The sequence below is a fragment of the Ascaphus truei genome, unplaced genomic scaffold (assembly GCF_040206685.1).
Source record: "Ascaphus truei isolate aAscTru1 unplaced genomic scaffold, aAscTru1.hap1 HAP1_SCAFFOLD_228, whole genome shotgun sequence".
Lineage (NCBI taxonomy): Eukaryota > Metazoa > Chordata > Amphibia > Anura > Ascaphidae > Ascaphus > Ascaphus truei.
The window spans coordinates 90,788-117,735 of NW_027455197.1; the positions used below are offsets into that span (position 1 = coordinate 90,788).

The following is a 26,948-nucleotide window of genomic DNA, read 5'->3' on the forward strand; positions in this document are numbered from 1 at the left end:
AAAAAATAGGAGTACTTTATTGTGATGTTACATTTCAGAGAATATAAAATTATAGGAAAACAATTCCACTTTGTTCAGAAAACCAGAAAGTCTTGGTCCCATGTGGACTGAATTTTTATTGCAAATAAGTTCCTTAATACACAAGTAAAGAATATAGTTACTTATTCTATTCTCTACTGTAAGACGTGCCACATTGCCCAATATTTGGGTACAGTGCCCAGATTGTGACCATGCACTACAGAGGTGAGATTCCCCCAACTCCAATTTGCTACACACTCCAAGAGAGATTATTGTGATCAGAGGTGGAATGAGAGGGGTGAGAAGGGTCGCTGCCCAGGGAGTAGCCTGACAGGGGGTACAGAAATCTCTTTTGGTGCATATATTGCGGAGCTGCATTGATTGACTTGTCAATCAGCTCTGCTGCCTATCCCATTGACATCATGATCCGGCACTGTGATCAGCTGCAGCGCTGACCCAGGTGTGTTAGTGCAGCACTTTACAGGGAGGGAACAGAGGTTGTGGATGACAGATGCTGGGGATAGGCCATGAGTACGGGCCAGAGTAAGGTGGAGACTTTCTGTACTCTGCATACAGGACACTGCATGCATGACAGTGTCTGTGTGTGTGTGTGTGTGTGTGTGTGTGTGTGTATTCCAAGTGTCAGTGTGCATAAGTAAGTGTGCTCTGTAAGTATGCCTGTGTGGCAGGTATAGGGGGTGGTTCAGCTGGAGGAATTTATCCAGGCACAAAAGCACATAGATGCCCCAGATTATACCACCCCAAATGCTGATAATATCCTGCTGCACTTTACAGAAGATGATGCAGATGTCAGTGGGTGGTGGGTTCATTAAATCCATCCATCATATCATAGCCACACTGTGCATATGATGTACTGAATCAATCACAGGAAGACATCTCCATGGTAGGGGTAGAAGTTAACAGAATATGTCCAGCACTGTGGTGTGTAGCCCATAAATAATAATTGTGCACATTACAGAACATATTTGCAACTGCAAGATCATTTTGCCGCTTGTAGTGTTTGCTCTTGTCCTGTGCAGTGTTGTCGTAGATCCGTCTCTTCAGTGTTCACTGCAATAAAAGTAAGACATTGCATTAATATTACAGAAGTTTGGGAGCTGAAATCCCACTATGCTGCAGACATTTTCCCTTTGCATAAGATTCTTGTGATTATATCTCAATGATGATCAATAACAACTACATCATAACACAGCCGCTCAATACAAAATATGTATTTGCTATCAATGGTCATGGAGGCCAAACATCACACAATGTACAGATATACTGCTGCGGCCGAGTTTATTCGAGCATTTGCCCGTTCTTGGCCGCAGCAGTAACCTGGCGCGCGCCGTAGGGTGCCGGGCGCACGCCGAAGCAGCGGAGGAGCGCCCTCCGATCGGGGCTTTCTCCCTTCCGCTGCCGGGTCCGTCGGGTCCCCCGGAACCCCCTGCCGCTGTCCCCCACATCGCGGGACACCAGTGCTCCCTCGGGGAGCCCTGGACGCGCGTGCAGGGGGCGCAGGCACCCGATGACGCGTGACCGTGCATCGGTGATGCGCGGCACGCTGAGGGAGTGCGGCTAGCACGCCGGGGCATCCCCCGGCTTGCGGTGCTAGCCGTGCTTCAATAAAACGTGTCGGTAGTGTAGCAAGGATTATTTCTTCCTCTGGTGCATTATGATGGGATGTGTTGTAAGATTCTGCATTATTAGCATCACTGAATCTTTTGGAAACTGAGTAATATTCTATGTTTTAATGCAATATTATGGATGATCAGCCGGTAAAATAAAGCTTACTGTATCTGTAGCCATGCTCTACCCATGATGTGCTGAATCAATGACTGCAGAGTGATTCAGAGTGGTAAACATGACTGGAACTCATCTCTGAATAGAGGACAGAACAGCAGTGCAGAGTAGGAGGTGAATGTATCTCAAATGGAAGACTTAGTAGCTGTGTGGGGAGTAGACAGTACAGACTGATCAAATAAATAGTTAAAGGAGTATCTTCAACATTACTTGGCTTTGTTCTCCACATTGAAGTTTCTCTTGTTTTTTCTGTTCTTTAAATCACTACTACTGATGCCATGTGTAACCTGTACTGAGAGATATACTCTACTGGCCTAGATGAAACCATATGATTCAAACAGGATTCATCCCACTCCAGATTCATATGATTGCACCACTTCAACCTTTAATAAAACACATAGAACTACAGCAGTGCGCTACTGCACATGTTCTTGTTATGAATGGTAGTAGATGTGGTCCTTGGGTCAATACTTCATACAGCAGCCACACTCTACTCATGATGTATTGAATCAACAAAAACCTGCATGGTACAGATCACAGGAAGGGTAGAGTAGAGGGGAATATGTCCAATGCGAAACCCTTAGCAGCTGGATTGTGTGGAGTCAACAAAACGACAAATACTAAATGAGAAATATACACATTGCTTATCTGTCTCTGTGTAGTCATTTTCCTCCTCTTCAACTGTCTTTCAAAATTTCTCTTCTGACAGAAAAGAAACACATGGCTTCAATATTCACTGTTCTTCCCTCCTGAAATAAAAGTTAAGCATTGCATGGTTATGATCATACATACAATGAACCTTGCGCCAAACCATGTGATCCAAAGTAAATCCACCTCCCTCCCATAGCTGTGTTCCTTCTAGAGCTTCTACCACACAAGTCATTAATGTTCGTGACACTGTACTGCAGTCACAGTCTGCACACAAAGTACTGAATCAATTACATCACACTGAAAAGGCAGTCTACATGATGCAATAGTTAACCATAATAACTCTGTCATGCAAATGACAGGAAAACCTATATGTATATCATTAGGGGAGAGGGGAAAAATAATTTAAAAAAAAATAAAAACAGATTATAGGAAAGTAAATCCTTGCCCTGGGAACTTTACAATCTAATAGAAATGTTAGAAGACTTAAAGAGAGGCAGCAGTTGGGGGAAGAAGTGCAGTAGATGACAATGCTTGTCCTTAATGGTGGGTACAATTAGTAGAAAGCACATCTTGGGAACAATAGTTGTTAGCAGTGACTGTGGGTGTGGGACAGTAGCCACGAGTCAAAGTTTTTTAAATGCTTGATTTAAGTCGTGAATTTTAAGATTGGTCTTACATGTGGGTGGAAGAGGTTATGTTGGCATATACTGAGTGTGAGGAAGTTTCACATGTACGGTGCAGTGATGGAAAATGGTTTCAGGCAAGTGAGAGAACAGTAGAGGTGAAAGAAGTTTACAGGAGACAGTTATGGTTATAGTGCAAGAGACAAGCAAGGGCATAACGAGAGATCAAAGATGATATGCAAGAAGGAGCAGATTAATGGAGAGCCTTAACAAAAAGGTAAGGAGGAGAACTTTGTAGGTGATACAAAAACTTGATGGGATGCCAGGACAGGGATTTAAGGAGATGAGCAGAGACTGTTGTGGGAGAAAGTGAGATAATTCAAGCAGCAGAGTTTTGCATAGGAGAAAGTTGTGAAGCATGGAGGCCTGTTAGTAGTATGTTAAAATAACCTATAGGATAACAGTATACATTGGAGTTTTAGCAGTAGGTTGAGAGGGGAAAGGGAAGATCTTGGCAATATTACAGAGAAAGAGGCAACACATTTTACCCATAGCCGTGCATGTGAATGGAGATGGAATTGAAGAGCCAAATGTTACTCCTATGCAACATGTTTGATGACAAGATAGATGGTAGTACTGTTTACTGTGATGGAGAAAGGGGATAATATGAGCCCAGTTTTAGACATTAAGTTTAAGGCAGTGGAGTGCCATCCATGAGCATATAGCCAGGAGACAACCCAAGAGTAGGGACTGGATTGCAGGAGTGAGAACAGGGGTGGATAGATTTGTGTGTGTATCATCCGCATAGAGATTATATCTAAGGCCAAAAGCATTGATGAAGTCACCAAATGATAGTATGTAGAGAGAAAGAGAGATCTCAGAACAGAGACCTGATGTATACCCACAGACAGATCAATAGAAGACGAAGACATGTTAGCAACAGAGATGGAGAATGTGTGACAGGAAAGTTATGATGAAAACCAGGATAGAACTTTGTTACTGATACCAAGAGAGAGTTTAGAATATGAAGGAGGAGAGTGATTGAGAGCATCAAACGCAGTCGATAGATCAAGTAGGATTAGTAGGGAAAAACCTTGGGAATTAGCTTTAAGCACAGTCTGTAGAACGTGCTGTACGAAAGGCAGGTTGTAAAGGATCCAGGAGGGCATGTGATTTAAGAATGTTGACACTAGCAATTAGAAGGCAAACAGCATGAGGGATACAGAGCGGTAGTTAGTAAGGCACATAGGGTGTAGTTTGTTTCTGACAAAAGGGTGACCGCTACAGGCTTAAAGAGGGCAAAAATCCAGAGAATAGGGAGAAATTGAAGATGTGGGTGAGAGTGGGGACTAAGAGATGCAGTAAGGTGTGAGGGGATACGATCTAGAGGGCATGTGGTAGAGGGAGAATAGAAGATGATTAGCTTCCAGCTCTGTAAGAGAAGAAAAGGAGTCAAGTGCAGAAGGAGATTTGGGTAGAAGGAGAGAAGGGGGAAGGGACAGAAGGAATCTCCTTTTGGGTGGCATCCACCTTGCCTCTGAAGTAGTCAAATGCTTGAGGAGAAGTGAAGGAAGGATGGCAAGTGGGAGGAGAAGGTCAGTGGAGGGAGTCAAATACAGAGAAAAAAAACAGCGTAAATTAAATTTGAGTGTTGATGAGTGTGGAAAAAAGTAGTGTATTTAGCCCTAGAGAGCAGTTTTATACAGGACAGGAGACATTTTTACAGAAGAAAAATCAAACAAAGTGTGAGATTTCCTCCGTAGGTATTAAGAACAGCGAGTAGAAGTGTGATGAGTGTGTTTGGGAATTTAGCCAAAGGTGTGGGTTAGAGGGATGAGTGTGTCAGAGCCTATAGGGGGCATATAGATAGGAGGATAGCATTGTAAGAGTTAATAAGATTGTTAGTTTAAGCAGAAAGAGAGAGAGAGAAGAGAGAAGAGAGGTTAGAGTAGATGTCAGAGGAGAGTTTAATTAAGCAGAGGCAAATCAGTGGGACAGGTAAGATGCGGTGAGGGGAATGACTGATTGTGACTGATGAGAGCAGAAGAGGTTATGTACAACTAGAGCCTTGTTAGTAAGAGTGGACATTCCAGAGGGCACAGGAGAAGGGAAGAGAAAAGTAAGGAAAGGAATGTGGATTACATTAGATAGGTTAACACTCTTAGTAGGGAGGCCTGATGTGTATATGAGCCGGTCCAAGATTATAAGAGATATCCCCCAACATCAGCGAGCATAGAAGGAGACACAGAGATAGGTGTAGAGAGAGACAGAGATAGGGATATGTAGAGAGAGAAGGGCGTCAAGAGAATGAGACAGATAGGCGTAGAGAGAGGAGACATAGAGAGAGGGGGCTTTGAGAGGGGGGCGTAGAGAATGAGGGAAGGTGGAAGAGAATAGGATGTGCAGGAGTGCATTTCATTGAGCAGTGCAGAAATAGCTGCAATAGAGGTCTGTACAAATGGTGCTTTGTGTAGACACATGCAACGGTAGGGGAAGGAAAGTGTATAGAACATGTGGATAAAAGCAGGAGTGTGGAAGTTAGAGAAATTAGAAAAGTTTTACAGAGCAGTGAGGAAACAGTAAACAGAAAGAACAGGAGAGAGGTTACATTGGGATGACGTGCTGTGGTAGAGAGAAATGCTAGGAGAGAGCCTCCAGATATTAGAGGACATGAATTGAGAGAGCAAATGTATAAATCAAAACCGGAGGGGGAGGTATAGCACGAAAGCTTGCACAGCAGTTGATGAAGATTATAGTCTTAAAGTTGCGTGTACCTGTCAGGGCACTCAAGAAGGTCAATGCTCACAAGTGCAGAGTTCATGAAGAAATGCTGAATCCAGTTCCCCTCCAATTTAATTTTAATATAACTTTTTCATTCTTCATTACTGCAAAAAGCAAACAAAACAAAACCACATTGCATTACTATTTTCAAAATGGATTGAATGACATATTCAACAGTAACTGTGTGATGCCAATATTGCCTTCTCACTCGTAGGCCAGTACGGTCAGGTACCCAGTACTGATAAAACAATAAGTGCCCGTACTAAGTACCAATATGAATTATAAGGAAATGTAAAATCTCCAGGTCTCTCTCCATCTCTGCAACAGATATATGGATAAGCCCATATTAAGGCATCACGTGACCGGAGCCGTCACTGACTGGGTATATGCAAAGATGCAGGGAGATGCAAAGAAAGGGAGGGAGAGAGACAGGGAGAAGATGGGAAACGGAGGGAGGCACGGATGGCGGGCCTCTCTCTTTCACTGGTGCATGCAAGGAGCTGGTCCCAACATCCACAAAGTGTGTGTGTATTATTGGTTGTGTTTTATGGCGGTAGGAGGATAGTGTGTATATTGTGTGTGTGTGTGGGAGTATTATATTGTGTGTAGGGTATTATAGTGTGTATATTATGTTGAGGTGCAGAGGAGAGTATTAGATTGGGTATCTTGTGTTAGGGGGTATTGTGTATATTGTGTTTAAGACTATAATATTATTGGGGAGATTATTATTGAGGAGGTATTAAAGTGTGTATTGTGGGGAGTATTAGTGTATGTATTATTTGTGGGTGACAGATGCTGTGGGTAGGCCAAGAGTACGGGCCAGACTAAGGTGGAGACTTTCTGTACTCTGCATACAGGACTCTACATGCACTGCAGAGGTGAGATTCCCCCAACTCCAATTTGCTACACTCTCCAAGAGAGATTATTGTGATCAGAGGTGGAAGATGAGCAGGGTCACAGTCCAGGGAGTAGCCTGTCAGGGGGCATGGAAATCTCTTTTGGTGCGTATGTTGCCACGTGGCATTGATTGACCGGTCAATTAGCACTGCTTCCTATCACAGTGACATGATCCGGTGCTGTGATCGGTTGCAGCACTGACCAAGGTGTGTTAGTGCAGCAATTTACAGGGAGGGAACAGAGGTTGTGGGTGACAGATGCTGGGGGTAGGCCAAGAGTACGGGCCAGAGCAAGGTGGAGATATTCTGTACTCTGCATGCCCAGGACTTTGCATGCATGCCAGTGGCTGTGGGGTGTGTGTGTGTAGGTATGCCAAGTGTCAGTGTGCATAAGTAAGTGTGCTGTGTGTGTAAGTAAGTTTGCCTGTGTGGCAGGAGGTGTAGGGGGGTGGGGGGCGGGGGGCGGTTCAGCTGGAGGACTTTACCCAGCACAAAAGCACATAGATGCCTCTGATTATATCACCCCAAATGCTGATAATATCCTGCTGTAGATGCACTTTACAGAAGATGATATAGATGTCATCAGTGTTTGGTGGGTTCATTAAATCAATCCATCATATAATAGCCACACTGTGCATATGATGTACTGAATCAGTAACACCAATCACAGGAAGACATCTCCATGGTAGGGGTAGTGTTGAAGTTAACAAAATATGTCCAGCACTGTGGAGTGGAGCCCATACATAATAATTGTGCACATTACCAGAACAACATATTGTCAACTGCATGATCATTTTGCTGCTTGTAGTGTATACTCTTGACCTGTGCAGTGTTGTAGTAGATCCGTCTCTTCGGTGTTCACTGCAATAAAAGTAAGACATTGCATTAATATTACAGAAGTTTGGGGGCTGAAATCCCACTATGCTAATGACAGTTTCCCTTTGCATAAGATTCTTGTGATTATATCTCAATGATGATCAATAACAACTACATCATAACACAGCTGCTCTATACAGAATATGTATTTGCCATCAATGGTCATGGAGGCAATATGTCACACAATGTACATATATAGCAAGGATTATTTCTTCCTCTGGTGTATTATGATGGGAGGGTGAGATTCTGCATTATCAGCATCAGTAAATCTGTAGGAAACTGAGTGATATTCTATTTTTTAATGCAATATTAGGGTAAAATAAAGCTTGCTGTATCTATAGCCATGCTCTACCCATGATGTGCTGAATCAATGACTGCAGAGCGATTTAGAGTGGTAAACATGACTTGAACTCATCTCTGAATAGAGGGTAGCACAGTAGTGCAGAGTAGAAGGTGAATGTATCTCAAATGGAAACCCTTAGCAGCTGTGTGGGGAGTAGACAGTACAGACTGACCAAGTAAATAGTAAAAAGTAGTAACTTCAACATTACTTGGTTTTGTTCTCCACTCCTGTTTTTCTGTTCTTTAAATCACTAATACTGATGCCATATGTAACCTGTACTGAGAGTTATATACTCTACTGGCCTAGATCAAATTAAATGATGCAAACAGGATCCCTCCCACTCAAGATTCATATGATTGCACCACTTCAACCTTTCATAGCAATAACATAGAACTGCAGCAGTGCGCTACTGCACATGTTCTTGTTATGAATGGTAGTAGATGTGGTCCTTGGGTCAGTACTTCATACTGTAGCCACACTCTATTCATGATGTATTGAATCAACAAAAATCTGCATGGTACAGATCACAGGAAGGGGTGGAGTAGAGGTGAATATGTCCAATGCGAAACCCTTAGCAGCCGGATTTTTTGGAGTCAATAAAACGACAAATACTAAATGAGAAATATACACATTGCTTATCTGTCTCTGTGTAGTCATTTTCCTCCTCTTCAACTGTCCTTCAATTTTCTATTTTGCAAGAAAATGAACACATGGCTTCAATATTCACTTCTGTTCTGCAGTCTTTCCTCTTGAAATAAAAAAGTTAAGCATTGCATTATTATTATTATAATTATTATTGACGATACATACAATGAACCTTGCTCCAAACCATGTGATACAAAGCAAATCCACCTCCCTCCCACAGCTGTGCTCCTTCTAGAGCTTCTACCACACAAGTTATTCATGTCAGTGAAACTGTACTGCAGTCCCGGTCTGCACACAATCTACTGAATCAATGACATCACACTGTGTCACACAATGTCATGCTAACGACAGGAAACAATCTTTGTATATATCTTTGTATATATAATAATAATAATAATAATAATAAAAAAAATAAGACAGGACAGACACTCCTACATTGCAATCAATAGAAAATAACTGGGACAGGCACTTCAAGGATGCATACAGTCCCGGATAAACTGTAGCTACCTATACAGGTGTGCCTTGTCTCTAGACTCTGCATATATCTCTATTTATATACCACCCATTGTGTACTCAGCGCTTTACAAGAGAGACCAAAAAGTACAGGAAATTATTATACAATAAGTTCAACAAACAAAAACAGACAATAGGAAAGTAAATCCCTGTCCTGGGTAGTTTACAATCTAAGAGAAATGTAAGGAGACTTACAGAGAGACAACAGGTGGGGGAACAAGTGCAGTAGATGACAATGCTTGTCCTTAATGGTGGGTACTTGTAGTATAAAGCACTTCTTGGGAACAATAGTTAGTGACTGAATGAGTGACAGTAGCAACGAGTAAAAGCTATTGAAATGCTTCATTTAAGTTGTGAATTTTAAGGTTGATTTTAAATGTGGGTGGAAGAGGTTATGTTGGCATATACTGAGTGTGTGTGAGTTTCACAGGTAAATTGATGGGAAAGGGTTTCAGGCAAGAGAGCGAGTGCGCAGTAGAGATGTAAGAAGTATAATGGAGACAGTTATTAGTAGAGCTTAGGAGACGAGGAAGGGCATAACGAGACCAAAGATGATATGTAGGAAGGAGCAGATGAATAGAGAATAGTGTTGGACTGGGTCCTCAACTATAAAAAAATGGGTAACGGGTACCCGGCCAAAATGAAAGGTTCTACCCGGTCGGGTACACGGTTTGGCACTTACCTTCCGGGTGGCGGTGAAATCTAGGATCAGCAGCAGTCCTGTGACGGTGGCAGCATCTGTGGTGTCTTCAGCCGGCGGGGGAGCTGCAGGCTCACAGACACAGCTTACCTGCTTCGGTGCTGTGGAAGTGATTCCTGCAGCTCCCCCCGCCAGGTGAAGACACCTCTGATGCTGCCAACATCAGAGGACTGCTGCTGCTGATCCTAGATGTCTTAGGAAAGGTAAGTATAAAAGATTATTTCCAGCTGCCCTGACATTACCCGACGCCGGGTATTACCCAGCCAAGTCCACTTCTCAGTGGCCAGTTTTGAAAGAGTTTAGAATATGAATGAGAAGAGTGATTGACAGTATCAAAAGCAGAAGAGAGATCAAGCAGGATTAGTAAGTAAAATGGACCTTGGGAATTTTCTTTATGTACATAATTGGTTACATTGGGAATGGCAGATTGTGAAGGGCCCAGAGGAGCATGTGATTTAAGAATGTTGATCAAACGGGAGATCACAAGACGTTCTAGCAATTAGGAGGCAAATGGTAGGAAGGATACAGGGCGATAGTTAGAAATTCACACAAGGTCAAGGTTATTTTTGAGAATAGGGGTGACCACTGCATGCTTAAAAGGAAGAGTTGAAAGAGCCAAAGGATATGGAGGAATTGAAGATGTGGGTGAGAGTGAGAATATAGGATTGAGAGGGCATGTGGTAGAGGGAGAAGAGAAGATCAGGTTCCAGCTTTGTGACAGGAGAAAAGGAGTCAAGAGTGCAATGAGATCTAGATAGAAAAAGAGAGAGGGGGAAGGGAGAGAACGAATCTACTTGTGGATGGCATCCACCTTGCCTCAAGTGAGCAAAGGCTTGAGGAGAAATAAAGGATGGATGTTAAGTGGGAGGAGAAAGTCAGTGGTGGGACTCAAATACATAGAAGACAGTGTGAATGAAATTGGAGTGTTGATGAGTGAGGAAAAAGTAGTGTTTGACCTTAAAAAAAGGAGCAGAGTTTTACAGAACAGGACAAAGGTTTAGTGTAGAAAATCAGACTGTGAGATTTCCTCCATAGGTGTTAAGAGCAGCAGTGTGATGTGATGAAGTGTGATGAGAGCGTGCTTGTGAATTTAACCAATGCATGGGTTAGGCTGCGTCTATAGTAAGCACGCAACAGAAGGCAAAGTTAGCGCATGCCTGTCGCTCCAGCAATCCCTGCACTGAAGTCCGAGGCGACGGGGAGGCCCTGCATCGCTCGCACGCACTGTGGACGACCAAGCGTGTGCCCATGATAATCACGGCCTTAGAGGGATGAGTGTGTCAGAGCCTAGAAGGGGCATATAGATGATGGAGGAAGAGGGAGGAGGAGATGATAGCATTGTAAGAGTTAACAAGATAGTTAGTTTAAGCAGAAAGTGAGGAAAGGTTAGAGATAAGGGTAGATGTCAGAGGAGAGAGTTCAATTAAGCTGAGGTATCGAGTAGGACAGGGGTGAGGGGAATGAGAAGTGGTGGATGATGAGAGCAGAAGAGGTCATGTACAAATAGACCATGTTAGTCGTAGAGCAGACATTCCAGAGGGCACGTGAGAAGGGAAGAGTAAAGTGAGACAAGGAATGTGGATTACATTAGATGGGTTAATACGCTTAGCAGGGAGGTGGAGAGAGAGGCAAGAGGCAGAGGGTGGTGTAGGGGTAGAGGAAGAGATGTTGCATGTACCTTGTCAGAACATTAAAGAACGTCAATTCACACTGGTGCAGAGTTGATGATGAAATGCTGAATCCAGTTCACGTCCAATTCAATTTTAACAGAACTTTTTCATTCTTCATTACTGCAAAAAAAAAAGTAAAAAACAATGCATTACTATTTTCAAAATGGATTGAATTCCCCCACCAATGACTATGTGTTACCAATATATCCCTCTCAGTCCCACTGCAGCACATACTGTACCAGTGTGAAAGTAAGAAGGTACACAGAACCGGTAAAACAATACGTGCCGGTACTATGCACCATATGAATTATAAGGGGATGTAAATCTCCCAGTCTCTCTCCATATCCGCAACAGAGTGGGCTCCGGTCAGTGGCATGGATGCCCATATATGGATATGCTCATATTTGGGCATCCCATGTCACTGACCGGATCCGGCTCTGAGTATAGGGATATATGCGGAGACGCAGAGGTGCAAGGAAATGGGAGGAGGCACGGTGAGAAACAGGGAGAGACCACAGGAAGATAGAGGGCAACAACTTCCACAAGGTACGTCTATGTGTATAATTGTTTGTATTTTGTGCAGAGGGGGTAATTTCAGATAAAATACAATTCTCCACCCTCTACGAAATAATTCCACTTTGTTCAGTAAGCCAGAAAGTCTTGGTCCCATGGGGACTGAATTTTAATGCAAATAAGGTCCTTAATACACAAGTAAAGAATAAAGTTACTTATTCTCTACTGTAAGAAGTGCCACATTGCCCACTATTTGGGTCCTGTGCCCAGATTGTGACCATGCATGGCAGAGGTGAGATTCCCCCAACTCCAATTTGCTACACTCTCCAAGAGAGATAATTGTGATCAGAGGTGGAACTAGGGGAGGGGGTGAGCAGGGTCACTGCCCAGGGAGTAACCTGACTGGGGGCACGGAAATCTCATTTAGTGCATATGTTGCGGCACTGCATTGATTGACCGGTCAATCTGCACTGCTGCCTGTCACAGTGACATCCTGATCGGGCTCTGTGATCAGCTATAGCACTGACCCAGGTGAGATAGTTCAGCACTTTACAAGGAGGGAACAGATGTTGTGGGTGACAGATGCTGGGGGTAGGCCAAGACTGTTGGCCAGAGTAACGTGGAGTCTTACTGCACTCTGCATGCCCATCCTCTCCCTGACATCAGGGGAAGGAAGTGGCCCTGGGGTGTGTGTAGGTATGCCAGATGTCAGTGTATGCATAAGTAAGTATGCCTGTGTAGTGGGAGGTGTAGGGGCGTTAAGCTGGAGGACTTAAAACAGGCACAAAAGCACATAGATACCTCTGATTATACCGCACCAAATGCTGATAATATCATGCTGTAGCTGCACTTTACAGAAGATGATGCAGATGTCATCATTGGTTGGTGGGTTCATTAAATCAATCCATCATATCATAACCACACTGTGCATATGATGTACTGAATCAGTAACACCAGGAAGACATCTCCATGTTAGGAGTAGAGTTGAAGTTAACAGAATATGTCCAGCACTGTGGTGTGTAGCCCATAAATAATAATTGTGCACATTACCAGAACAACATACTGTCAACTGCAAGATCATTTTGCTGCTTGTAGTGTATGCTCGTCCTGTGCAGTGTTGTAGTAGATCCGTCTCTTCAGTGTTCACTGCAACAAAAGTAAGACATTGCATTAATATTACAGACGTTTGGGGGCTGAAATCTCACTTCGCTGCGGACAATTTCCCTTTGCATAAGATTCTTGTGATTATGTCAATGATGATCAATAACTGCATCATAACACAGCCGCTCTATACAGAAGATGTACTTGCTCTCATTGGTCATTGAGGTAATACGTCACACAATGTACAGATATAGCAAGGATTATTTCTCCCACTTGTGCATTATGGCATTATGATGGGAAATGTTGTGAGATTCTGCATTATCAGCATCACTGAATCTTTTGGAAATTAAGTGATATTCTATGTTTTAATGCAATATTATGGATGATCAGCCGGTAAAATAATAATAGCTTGCTGTATCTGTAGCCATGCTCTACCCATGATGTGCTGAACCAATGACTGCAGAGAGATTCAGAGTGGTAAACATGACTGGAACGCATCTCTGAATAATGGGCAGCAAAGCAGTGCAGAATAGGAGGTGAAAGTATTTAAAATGGAAGATCCTTAGCAGCTGTGTGGAGAGTAGACAGTACAGACTGACCAAGTAAATGGTAAAAGGAGTAACTTCAACATTACTTGGCTTTGTTCTCCACATTGAAGCTTTCCTCCTCTTTAAATCACTAATACTGATGCCATGTGTAACCTGTACTGAGAGTTATATAATCTACTGGCCTAGATGAAACCATATGATGCAAACAGGATCCATCCCACTCCAGATTCATAGAATTGAACCACCTCAACCTTTCATAACAATCACATAGAACTGCAGCTGTGCGCTACTGCACATGTTCTTGTTATGAATGGTAGTAGATGTGGTCCTTGGGTCTTTACTTCATACTGTAGCCACCCTCTACTCATGATGTATTGAATCAACGAAAACTTGCATGGTTCAGATCACAGGAAGGGGTAGAGTAGAGATGAAAATATTCAATGTGAAACCCGTAGCAGCCAGATTGTGTGGAGTCAATAAAACGACAAATACTAAATGGTAAATGAGAAATATACACATTGCTTATCTGTCTCTGTGTAGTAATTTTCCTTCTCTTCAACTGTCCTTCAAATTTTCTCTTTTGCAAGAAAAGGAACACATGGCTTCAATATTCACTTCTGTTCTGCAGTCATCCCTCCTGAAATAAAAGTTAAGCATTGCATTGTTATTATGATAATACATACAATAAACCTTGCTCCAAACCATTTCATGCAAAGCAAATCCACCTCCCACCCACAGCTGTGCTCCTTCTAGAGCATGCATGTCAAACTCCAGTCCTCGAGGGTCCCAAACAGGCCAGGTTTTCAGTAGGGATATCCTGAAAACCTGGCCTGTTTGCTGCCCTCGAGGACTGGAGTTTGACATCCTTGTTCTTGAGCTTCTACCACGCAAGTCATCCATGTGAGTGACACTGTACTGCAGTCCTGGTCTGCACACAATCTACTGAATCAATGACATCACACTGTAAAGGCAATCTACAAGATGTATTAGTTGTCCACACTTCCGAAATGTTACTTTTATGTCCAAATCACTTATTCCCATGACCTGATATTTGTATTTGTTATTTATAGGATTGTCACAAAGAGTTGATGAGGTCACCAAATGATAGTATGTAGAGAGAAAGAGAGATCTCAGAACAGAGCCCTGATGTATACCCACAGACAGATCAATAGAAGACGAAGACATGTTAGCAACAGAGATGGAGAATGTGTGACAGGAAAGTTATGATGAAAACCAGGATAGAACTGTGTTACGGATACCAAGAGAGAGTTTAGAATATGAAGGAGGAGAGTGATTGAGAGCATCAAACGCAGCAGATAGATCAAGTAGGATTAGTAGGGAAAAGTGACCTTGGGAATTTGCTTTAAGCACAGTCTGTAGAACGAGCTGTACGAAAGGCAGGTTGTAAAGGATCCAGGAGGGAATGTGATTTAAGAATGTTGACATTCTAGCAATTAGGAGACAAACAGCAGGAGGGATACAGGGCGGTAGTTAGTAAGGCACATAGGGTGTAGGTTGTTTCTGAGAAAAGGGTGACCACTACAGGCTTAAAGTAAGAGGGTAAAGAGCCAGAGAATAGGGAGGAATTGAAGATGTGGGTGAGAGTGGGGACTAAGAGATGCAGTAAGGTGTGAGGGGATACGATCTAGAGGGCATGTGGTAGAGGGAGAAGAGAAGATGATTTGCTTCCAGCTCTGTAAGAGAAGAAAAAGAGTCAAATGCAGAAGGAGAATTAGGTAGAAGGAGAGAAGGGGGAAGGGACAGAAGGAATCTCCTTGTGGGTGGCATCCACCTTGTCTCTGAAGTAGTCAAATGCTTGAGGAGAAGTGAAGGAAGGATGGCAAGTGTGAGGAGAAGGTTAGTGGAGGGAGTCAAATACAGGGAAAAAAAGACAGCGTAAATTAAATTTGAGTGTTGATGAATGTGAAAAAAAAGTAGTGTGGTTTGGCCCCAAAGAGCAGCTTTATACAGGACTGGAGACATTTTTACTGTAGAAAAATCAAATATCAATTGTGTGATTTCCTTCATAGGCATTAAGAACAGCGAGTGGAAGTGTGATGAACATGTTTGGGAATTTAGCCAAGGGTGTGGGCTAGAGGGACAAGTGTGTCAGAGCCTAGAGGGGGCATATAGATAGGAGGATAGCACTGTAAGAGTTAATAAGATTGTTAGTTTAAGCGGAAAGAGAGAGAGAGGTTAGAGTAGATGTCAGAGGAGAGTTTAATTAAGCAGAGGAAAATCAGTGGGACAGGTAAGATGGGGTGAGGGGAATGACTGATTGTGAATGATGAGAGCAGAAGAGGTCATGTACAACTAGAGCCTTGTTAGTCAGAGAACGGGCATTCCAGATGGCATAGGAGAAGGGAAGAGAAAAGTAAGGAAAGGAATGTGGATTACATTAGATAGGTTAACACTCTTAGCAGGGAGGCAGAGGCAGGGAGGCCCGATGTGTATATGAGCAGGTTCAAGATTATAAGAGATATCCCACACATCAGCAAACATAGAAGGAGACACAGAGATAGGTATAGAGAGAGACAGAGATAGCTCTATGTAGAGAGAGAGGGACGTAGAGAGAATGAGACAGATAGGCGCAGAGAGAGGGGGCGCAGAGAGAGGAGGCGCCAAAAGAGGGGGCGCAGAGAGAGAGGGGGCGCAGAGAGAGAGGGGGCGCAGAGAGAGGGGGCACAGAGAATAGGATATTAAAGAGTGCTTTTCATTGAGCAGTGCAGAAATAGCTGCAATAGAGGTCTGTACAAATGGTGCAGTGTGTAGACACATGCAAAGGTAGGGGAAGGAAAGAGGAGAACATGTGGATAAAAGCAGGAGTGTGGAAGTTAGAGAAATTAGAAAAGTTTAACAGAGGAGTGAGGAAACAGCAAGCAGAAAGAACAAGAGAGAGGTTACATTGGGATGACGTTCTGTGGTAAAGAGAAAATGCTAGGAGAGAGCTTTCAAATATTAGAGGACATGAATTGAGGGAGCAAATGTATAAATCAAAACCTGAGGGGGAGGTATAGCACGAAAGCTTGCACAGCAGATTATAGTCTTAATGTTGCGTGTACCTGTCAGGGTATTCAAGAAGTTAAATTCTCACAAGTGCAGAGTTCATGATGAAATGCTGAATCTAGTTCCCCTCCAATTTAATTTTAATATAACTTTTCCATTCTTCATTACTGCAAAAAGCAAACAAAACAAAACCACATTGCATTACTATTTTCAAAATGGATTGAATGGCATATTCAACAGTGACTGTGTGATGCCAATATTCCCCACTCACTCGTAGTGAAGCACATATTGTACTAGTGTTGAAAGTAGGCCGGTAGAGTCAGGTACGCAGTACTGATAAAACAATAAGTGCCCGTCGTAAGTACCAGCTCCGCAACAGTTCGGGCATGACATTAGTGATGTGGATGAACATATATGGATAAGCCCATATTAAGGCATCACGTGACCAGAGCCGTCACTGACTGGGTATACGTAAAGACGCAGGGAGATGATGTGAAACGGAGGAAGGCACGGATGGAGGGAGTTCTTCCGAGCTTCTGCGGGCCTCTCTCTTTCACTGGTGCATGCCGGGAGCTGGTCCCAACATCCACAAAGTGTGTGTGTATTATTGGTTGTATTTTATGGGGGTAGGAGGGTAGTGTGTATATTGTGTGTGTGGGAGTATTATATTGTGTGTAGAGGTGCAGAGGAGAGTACTAGATTGTGTATCTTGTGTAAGGGTGTTGTGTATATTGTGTTTGGAGCTATAATATTATTGGGAAGATTAGTATTGAGGAGGTATTATAGTGTGTATTGTGGGGAGTATTAGTGTGTGTATTGTTTGTGGGTGACAGATGCTGGGGGTATGCAGCAATCCCTGCACTGAGGTCCGAGGCGGCTCTGCATCGCTCGCACACACTGTGGATGACCAAGCATGTGCCCATGATAATCATGGCCTTAGAGGGATGAGTGTGTCAGAGCCTAGAAGGGGCATATATATGATGGAGGAGGGAGGAGGAGGGAGGAGGAGGAGATGATAGCATTGTAAAAGTTAACAAGATAGTTAGTTTAAGCAGAAAGTGAGGAGAGGTTAGAGATAAGGGTAGATGTCAGAGGAGAGAGTTCAATTAAGCGGAGGTATCGAGTAGGACAGGGGTGAGGGGAATGAGAGGTGGTGGATGATGAGAGCAGAAGAGGTCATGTACAAATAGACCTTGTTAGTCAGAGAGCAGTCATTCCAGAGGGCACGTGAGAAGTGAAGAGTAAAGTGAGACATGGAATGTGGATTACATTAGATGGGTTAATACGCTTAGCAGGGAGGTGGAGAGAGAGAGGCAAGAGGCAGAGAGTGGTGCAGGGGTTGAGGAAGAGATGTTGCATGTACCTTATCAGAACATTAAAGAACATCAATTCACACTGGTGCAGAGTTGATGATGAATCCAGTTCACCTCCAATTCAATTTTAACAGAAATGTTTCATTCTTCATTACTGAAAAAAAAGAAAAGTAAAAAACATTTCATTACTATTTTCAAAATGGATTGAATTCCCCCAACAATGACTATGTGTTACCAATATATCCCTCTCAGTCCCACTGCAGCATATACTGTACCAGTGTGAAAGTAGGAAGGTACACAGTACCGGTAAAACAATACGTGCCGGTACTATGCACCATATGAATTATAAGGGGATGTAAATCTCCCAGTCTCTCTCCATATCCGCAACAGAGCGGGCTCTGGTCAGTGGCATGGATGCCCATATATGGGTATGCTCATATTTGGGCATCCCATGTCACTGACCGGAGCCGGCTCTGAGTATAGGGATATATGCGGAGACGCAGAGGTGCAAGGAAATGGGAGGAGGCACGGTGAGAAACAGGGAGAGACCACAGGAAGATAGAGGGCAACAACTTCCACAAGGTACTTGTATGGGTATAATTGTATGTATTTTGTGCAGAGGGGGTAATTTCAGATAAAATACAATTCTCCACCCTCTACGAAACAATTCCACTTTGTTCAGTAAGCCAGAAAGTCTTGGTCCCATGTGGACTGAATTTAATGCAAATAAGGTCCTTAATACACAAGTAAAAAATAAAGTTACTTATTCTCTACTGTAAGAAGTGCCACATTGCCCACTATTTGGGTCCTGTGCCCAGATTGTGACCATGCATGGCAGAGGTGAGATTCCCCCAACTCCAATTTGCTACACTCTCCAAGAGAGATAATTGTGATCAGAGGTGGAACTAGGGGAGGGTGTGAGCAGGGTCACTGCCCAGGGAGTAACCTGACTGGGGGCACGGAAATCTCATTTAGTGCATATGTTGCGGCACTGCATTGATTGACCGGTCAATCTGCACTGCTGCCTGTCACAGTGACATCCTGATCGGGCACTGTGATCAGCTATAGCACTGACCCAGGTGAGATAGTTCAGCACTTTACAAGGAGGGAACAGATGTTGTGGGTGACAGATGCTGGGGGTAGGCCAAGACTGTTGGCCAGAGTAACGTGGAGACTTACTGCACTCTGCATGCCCATCCTCTCCCTGACATCAGGGGAAGGAAGTGGCCCTGGGGTGTGTGTAGGTATGCCAGATGTCAGTGTATGCATAAGTAAGTATGCCTGTGTAGTGGGAGTTGTAGGGGCGTTAAGCTGGAGGACTTAAAACAGGCACAAAAGCACATAGATACCTCTGATTATACCGCACCAAATGCTGATAATATCATGCTGTAGCTGCACTTTACAGAAGATGATGCAGATGTCATCATTGGTTGGTGGGTTCATTAAATCAATCCATCATATCATAACCACACTGTGCATATGATGTACTGAATCAGTAACACCAGGAAGACATCTCCATGTTAGGAGTAGAGTTGAAGTTAACAGAATATGTCCAGCACTGTGGTGTGTAGCCCATAAATAATAATTGTGCACATTACCAGAACAACATACTGTCAACTGCAAGATCATTTTGCTGCTTGTAGTGTATGCTCATCCTGTACAGTGTTGTAGTAGATCCGTCTCTTCAGTGTTCACTGCAACAAAAGTAAGACATTGCATTAATATTACAGACGTTTGGGGGCTGAAATCTCACTTCGCTGCGGACAATTTCCCTTTGCATAAGATTCTTGTGATTATGTCAATGATGATCAATAACTGCATCATAACACAGCCGCTCTATACAGAAGATGTACTTGCTCTCATTGGTCATTGAGGTAATACGTCACACAATGTACAGATATAGCAAGGATTATTTCTCCCACTTGTGCATTATGGCATTATGATGGGAAATGTTGTGAGATTCTGCATTATCAGCATCACTGAATCTTTTGGAAATTAAGTGATATTCTATGTTTTAATGCAATATTATGGATGATCAGCCGGTAAAATAATAATAGCTTGCTGTATCTGTAGCCATGCTCTACCCATGATGTGCTGAACCAATGACTGCAGAGAGATTCAGAGTGGTAAACATGACTGGAACGCATCTCTGAATAATGGGCAGCAAAGCAGTGCAGAATAGGAGGTGAAAGTATTTAAAATGGAAGATCCTTAGCAGCTGTGTGGAGAGTAGACAGTACAGACTGACCAAGTAAATGGTAAAAGGAGTAACTTCAACATTACTTGGCTTTGTTCTCCACATTGAAGCTTTCCTCCTCTTTAAATCACTAATACTGATGCCATGTGTAACCTGTACTGAGAGTTATATAATCTACTGGCCTAGATGAAACCATATGATGCAAACAGGATCCATCCCACTCCAGATTCATAGAATTGAACCACCTCAACCTTTCATAACAATCACATAGAACTGCAGCTGTGCGCTACTGCACATGTTCTTGTTATGAATGGTAGTAGATGTGGTCCTTGGGTCTTTACTTCATACTGTAGCCACCCTCTACTCATGATGTATTGAATCAACGAAAACTTGCATGGTTCAGATCACAGGAAGGGGTAGAGTAGAGATGAAAATATTCAATGTGAAACCCGTAGCAGCCAGATTGTGTGGAGTCAATAAAACGACAAATACTAAATGGTAAATGAGAAATATACACATTGCTTATCTGTCTCTGTGTAGTAATTTTCTTTCTCTTCAACTGTCCTTCAAATTTTCTCTTTTGCAAGAAAAGGAACACATGGCTTCAATATTCACTTCTGTTCTGCAGTCATCCCTCCTGAAATAAAAGTTAAGCATTGCATTGTTATTATGATAATACATACAATAAACCTTGCTCCAAACCATTTCATGCAAAGCAAATCCACCTCCCACCCACAGCTGTGCTCCTTCTAGAGCATGCATGTCAAACTCCAGTCCTCGAGGGTCCCAAACAGGCCAGGTTTTCAGTAGGGATATCCTGAAAACCTGGCCTGTTTGCTGCCCTCGAGGACTGGAGTTTGACATCCTTGTTCTTGAGCTTCTACCACGCAAGTCATCCATGTGAGTGACACTGTACTGCAGTCCTGGTCTGCACACAATCTACTGAATCAATGACATCACACTGTAAAGGCAATCTACAAGATGTATTAGTTGTCCACACTTCCGAAATGTTACTTTTATGTCCAAATCACTTATTCCCATGACCTGATATTTGTATGTGTTATTTATAGGATTGTCACAAAGAGTTGATGAGGTCACCAAATGATAGTATGTAGAGAGAAAGAGAGATCTCAGAACAGAGCCCTGATGTATACCCACAGACAGATCAATAGAAGACGAAGACATGTTAGCAACAGAGATGGAGAATGTGTGACAGGAAAGTTATGATGAAAACCAGGATAGAACTGTGTTACGGATACCAAGAGAGAGTTTAGAATATGAAGGAGGAGAGTGATTGAGAGCATCAAACGCAGCAGATAGATCAAGTAGGATTAGTAGGGAAAAGTGACCTTGGGAATTTGCTTTAAGCACAGTCTGTAGAACGAGCTGTACGAAAGGCAGGTTGTAAAGGATCCAGGAGGGCATGTGATTTAAGAATGTTGACATTCTAGCAATTAGGAGACAAACAGCAGGAGGGATATAGGGCGGTAGTTAGTAAGGCACATAGGGTGTAGGTTGTTTCTGAGAAAAGGGTGACCACTACAGGCTTAAAGTAAGAGGGTAAAGAGCCAGAGAATAGGGAGGACTTGAAGATGTGGGTGAGAGTGGGGACTAAGAGATGCAGTAAGGTGTGAGGGGATACGATCTAGAGGGCATGTGGTAGAGGGAGAAGAGAAGATGATTAGCTTCCAGCTCTGTAAGAGAAGAAAAGGAGTCAAATGCAGAAGGAGAATTAGGTAGAAGGAGAGAAGGGGGAAGGGACAGAAGGAATCTCCTTGTGGGTGGCATCCACCTTGCCTCTGAAGTAGTCAAATGCTTGAGGAGAAGTGAAGGAAGGATGGCAAGTGTGAGAAGAAGGTTAGTGGAGGGAGTCAAATACAGGGGAAAAAAGACAGCGTAAATTAAATTTGTGTGTTGATGAATGTGGAAAAAAAAGTAGTGTGGTTTGGCCCCAGAGAGCAGCTTTATACAGGACTGGAGACATTTTTACTGTAGAAAAATCAAACATCAAGTGTGAGATTTCCTTCATAGGCATTAAGAACAGTGAGTGGAAGTGTGATGAACATGTTTGGGAATTTAGCCAAGGGTGTGGGTTAGAGGGACGAGTGTGTCAGAGCTTGAAGGGGCATATAGAGGATAGTATTGTAAGAGTTAATAAGATTGTCGGTTTAAGCAGAAAGAGAGAGAGAGAGCAGAGAGGTTAGAGTAGATGTCAGAGGAGAGTTTAATTAAGCAGAGGAAAATCAGTGGGACAGGTAAGATGGGGTGAGGGGAATGACTGATTGTGAATGATGAGAGCAGAAGAGGTCATGTACAACTAGAGCCTTGTTAGTCAGAGAACGGGCATTCCAGATGGCATAGGAGAAGGGAAGAGAAAAGTAAGGAAAGGAATGTGGATTACATTAGATAGGTTAACACTCTTAGCAGGGAGGCAGAGGCAGGGAGGCCCGATGTGTATATGAGCAGGTTCAAGATTATAAGAGATATCCCACACATCAGCAAACATAGAAGGAGACACAGAGATAGGTGTAGAGAGAGACAGAGATAGCTCTATGTAGAGAGAGAGGGACGTAGAGAGAATGAGACAGATAGGCGCAGAGAGAGGGGGTGCAGAGAGAGGGGGCGCAGAAAGAGAGGGGGCGCAGAGAGAGAGGGGGCGCAGAGAGAGAGGGGGCGCAGAGAGAGAGGGGGCGCAGAGAGAGAGGGGGCGCAGAGAGAGAGGGGGCGCAGAGAGAGAGGGGGCGCAGAGAGAGGGGGCGCAGAGAATAGGATGTACATGAGTGCTTTTCATTGAGCAGTGCAGAAATAGCTGCAATAGAGGTCTGTACAAATGGTGCAGTGTGTAGACACATGCAAAGGTAGGGGAAGGAAAGAGGAGAACATGTGGATAAAAGCAGGAGTGTGGAAGTTAGAGAAATTAGAAAAGTTTAACAGAGGAGTGAGGAAACAGCAAGCAGAGAGAACAAGAGAGAGGTTACATTGGGATGACGTTCTGTGGTAGAGAGAAAATGCTAGGAGAGAGCTTTCAAATATTAGAGGACATGACTTGAGGGAGCAAATGTATAAATCAAAACCTGAGGGGGAGGTATAGCACGAAAGCTTGCACAGCAGATTATAGTCTTAAAGTTGCGTGTACCTGTCAGGGCATTCAAGAAGGTAAATTCTCACAAGTGCAGAGTTCATGATGAAATGCTGAATCCAGTTCCCCTCCAATTTAATTTTAATATAACTTATCCATTCTTCATTACTGCAAAAAGCAAACAAAACAAAACCACATTGCATTACTTTTTTCAAAATGGATTGAATGGCATATTCAACAGTGACTGTGTGATGCCAATATTCCCCACTCACTCGTAGTGAAGCACTTATTGTACTAGTGTTGAAAGTAGGCCGGTAGAGTCAGGTACGCAGTACTGATAAAACAATAAGTGCGCGTCGTAAGTACCAGCTCCGCAACAGTGCGGGCATCACATTAGTGACGTGGATGAACATATATGGATAAGCCCATATTAAGGCATCACGTGACCAGAGCCGTCACTGACTGGGTATACGTAAAGACGCAGGGAGATGCAAGGAAAGGGAGGGAGAGAGACAGGGAGAAGATGGGAAACGGAGGGAGGCACGGATGGAGAGAGGGAGTTCTTCCGAGCTTCTGCTGGCCTCTCTCTTTCACTGGTGCATGCCGGGAGCTGGTCCCAACATCCACAAAGTGTGTGTGTATTATTGGTTGTATTTTATGGGGGTAGGAGGGTAGTGTGTATATTGTGTGTGTGGGAGTATTATATTGTGTGTAGAGGTGCAGAGGAGAGTACTAGATTGTGTATCTTGTGTAAGGGTGTTGTGTATATTGTGTTTGGAGCTATAATATTATTGGAGAGATTAGTATTGAGGAGGTATTATAGTGTGTATTGTGGGGAGTATTAGTGTGTGTATTGTTTGCGGGTGACAGATGCTGGGGTATGCAGCAATCCCTGCACTGAGGTCCGAGGCGGCTCTGCATCGCTCGCACGCACTGTGGATGACCAAGCATGTGCCCATGATAATCATGGCCTTAGAGGGATGAGTGTGTCAGAGCCTAGAAGGGGCATATAAATATATAATGGAGGAGGGAGGAGGGAGGAGGAGGAGATGATAGCATTGTAAAAGTTAACAAGATAGTTAGTTTAAGCAGAAAGTGAGGAGAGGTTAGAGATAAGGGTAGATGTCAGAGGAGAGAGTTCAATTAAGCTGAGGTATCGAGTAGGACAGGGGTGAGGGGAATGAGAAGTGGTGGATGATGAGAGCAGAAGAGGTCATGTACAAATAGACCTTGTTAGTCAGAGAGCAGACATTCCAGAGGGCACGTGAGAAGTGAAGAGTAAAGTGAGACATGGAATGTGGATTACATTAGATGGGTTAATACGCTTAGCATGGAGGTGGAGAGAGAGAGGCAAGAGGCAGAGAGTGGTGTAGGGGTTGAGGAAGAGATGTTGCATGTACCTTATCAGAACATTAAAGAACATCAATTCACACTGGTGCAGAGTTGATGATGAATCCAGTTCACCTCCAATTCAATTTTAACAGAAATGTTTCATTCTTCATTACTGAAAAAAAAGAAAAGTAAAAAAAAATTCATTACTATTTTCAAAATGGATTGAATTCCCCCAACAATAACTATGTGTTACCAATATATCCCTCTCAGTCCCACTGCAGCACATACTGTACCAGTGTGAAAGTAGGAAGGTACACAGTAACGGTAAAACAATACGTGCCGGTACTATGCACCATCTGAATTATAAGGGGATGTAAATCTCCCAGTCTCTCTCCATATCCGCAACAGAGTGGGCTCCGGTCAGTGGCATGGATGCCCATGTATGGATATGCTCATATTTGGGCATCCCATGTCACTGACCGGAGCCGGCTCTGAGTATAGGGATATATGCGGAGACGCAGAGGTGCAAGGAAATGGGAGGAGGCACGGTGAGAAACAGGGAGAGACCACAGGAAGATAGAGGGCAACAACTTCCACAAGGTACGTGTATGTGTATAATTGTTTGTATTTTGTGCAGAGGGGGTAATTTCAGATAAAATACAATTCTCCACCCTCTACGAAATAATTCCACTTTGTTCAGTAAGCCAGAAAGTCTTGGTCCCATGGGGACTGAATTTTAATGCAAATAAGGTCCTTAATACACAAGTAAAGAATATAGTTACTTATTCTCTACTGTAAGAAGTGCCACATTGCCCACTATTTGGGTCCTGTGCCCAGATTGTGACCATGCATGGCAGAGGTGAGATTCCCCCAACACCAATTTGCTACACTCTCCAAGAGAGATAATTGTGGTCAGAGGTGGAACTAGGGGAGGGGGTGAGCAGGGTCACTGCCCAGGGAGTAACCTGACAGGGGGCACGGAAATCTCATTTAGTGCATATGGTGCGGCACTGCATTGATTGACCGGTCAATCTGCACTGCTGCCTGTCACAGTGACATCATGATCGGGCACTGTGATCAGCTATAGCACTGACCCAGGTGAGATAGTTCAGCACTTTACAAGGAGGGAACAGATGTTGTGGGTGACAGATGCTGGGGGTAGGCCAAGACTGTTGGCCAGAGTAACGTGGAGACTTACTGCACTCTGCATGCCCATCCTCTCCCTGACATCAGGGGAAGGAAGTGGCCCTGGGGTGTGTGTAGGTATGCCAGATGTCAGTGTATGCATAAGTAAGTATGCCTGTGTAGTGGGAGGTGTAGGGGCGTTAAGCTGGAGGACTTAAAACAGGCACACATTCCGCGGGCAATTTCCCTTTGCATAAGATTCTTGTGATTATGTCAATGATGATCAATAACTGCATCATAACACAGCCGCTCTATACAGAAGATGTACTTGCTATCAATGGTCATGGAGGTAATACGTCACACAATGTACAGATATAGCAAGGATTATTTCTTCCTCTGGTGCATTATGGCATTATGATGGGAAATGTTGTGAGATTCTGCATTATCAGCATCACTGAATCTTTTGGAAATTAAGTGATATTCTATGTTTTAATGCAATATTATGGATGATCAGCCGGTAAAATAATAAAAGCTTTCTGTATCTGTAGCCATGCTCTACCCATGATGTGCTGAATCAATGACTGCAGAGAGATTCAGAGTGATAAACATGACTGGAACGCATCTCTAAATAATGGGCAGCAAAGCAGTGCAGAATAGGAGGTGAAAGTATTTAAAATGGAAGACCCTTAGCAGCTGTGTGGGGAGTAGACAGTACAGACTGACCAAGTAAATGGTAAAAGGAGTAACTTCAACATTACTTGGCTTTGTTCTCCACATTGAAGCTTTCCTCCTCTTTACATCACTAATACTGATGCCATGTGTAACCTGTACTGAGAGTTATATAATCTACTGGCCTAGATGAAACCATGTGATGCAAACAGGATCCATCCCACTCCAGATTCATAGAATTGAACCACCTCAACCTTTCATAACAATCACATAGAACTGCAGCTGTGCGCTACTGCACATGTTCTTGTTATGAATGGTAGTAGATGTGGTCCTTGGGTCTTTACTTCATACTGTAGCCACACTCTACTCATGATGTATTGAATCAATGAAAACTTGCATGGTTCAGATCACAGGAAGGGGTAGAGTAGAGATGAAAATGTTCAATGTGAAACCCGTAGCAGCCGGATTGTGTGGAGTCAATAAAACGACAAATACTAAATGGTAAATGAGAAATATACACATTGCTTATCTGTCTCTGTGTAGTAG

At 43.4% G+C, this 26,948-nt stretch overlaps 1 long non-coding RNA gene across 4 annotated transcripts; it reads right to left on the minus strand.

Annotated features, from left to right (window-relative positions):
* Positions 1-14: 14 nt before the first annotated feature.
* LOC142477710 (uncharacterized) lies at positions 15-26,948 on the minus strand. Of its 4 annotated transcripts, XR_012792626.1 has the most exons (14): positions 24,677-24,782; positions 23,334-23,444; positions 20,713-20,834; positions 19,599-19,694; positions 18,051-18,154; positions 16,744-16,854; positions 14,199-14,318; positions 13,083-13,178; positions 11,528-11,639; positions 8,620-8,739; positions 7,536-7,633; positions 5,870-5,980; positions 2,461-2,570; positions 15-1,089 (listed from the first exon to the last, which is right to left on the minus strand). It is a non-coding gene; the product is annotated as an uncharacterized LOC142477710 (long non-coding RNA). The 4 variants fall into 4 exon arrangements; XR_012792627.1 differs by lacking the exon at positions 23,334-23,444; XR_012792629.1 differs by lacking the exon at positions 16,744-16,854.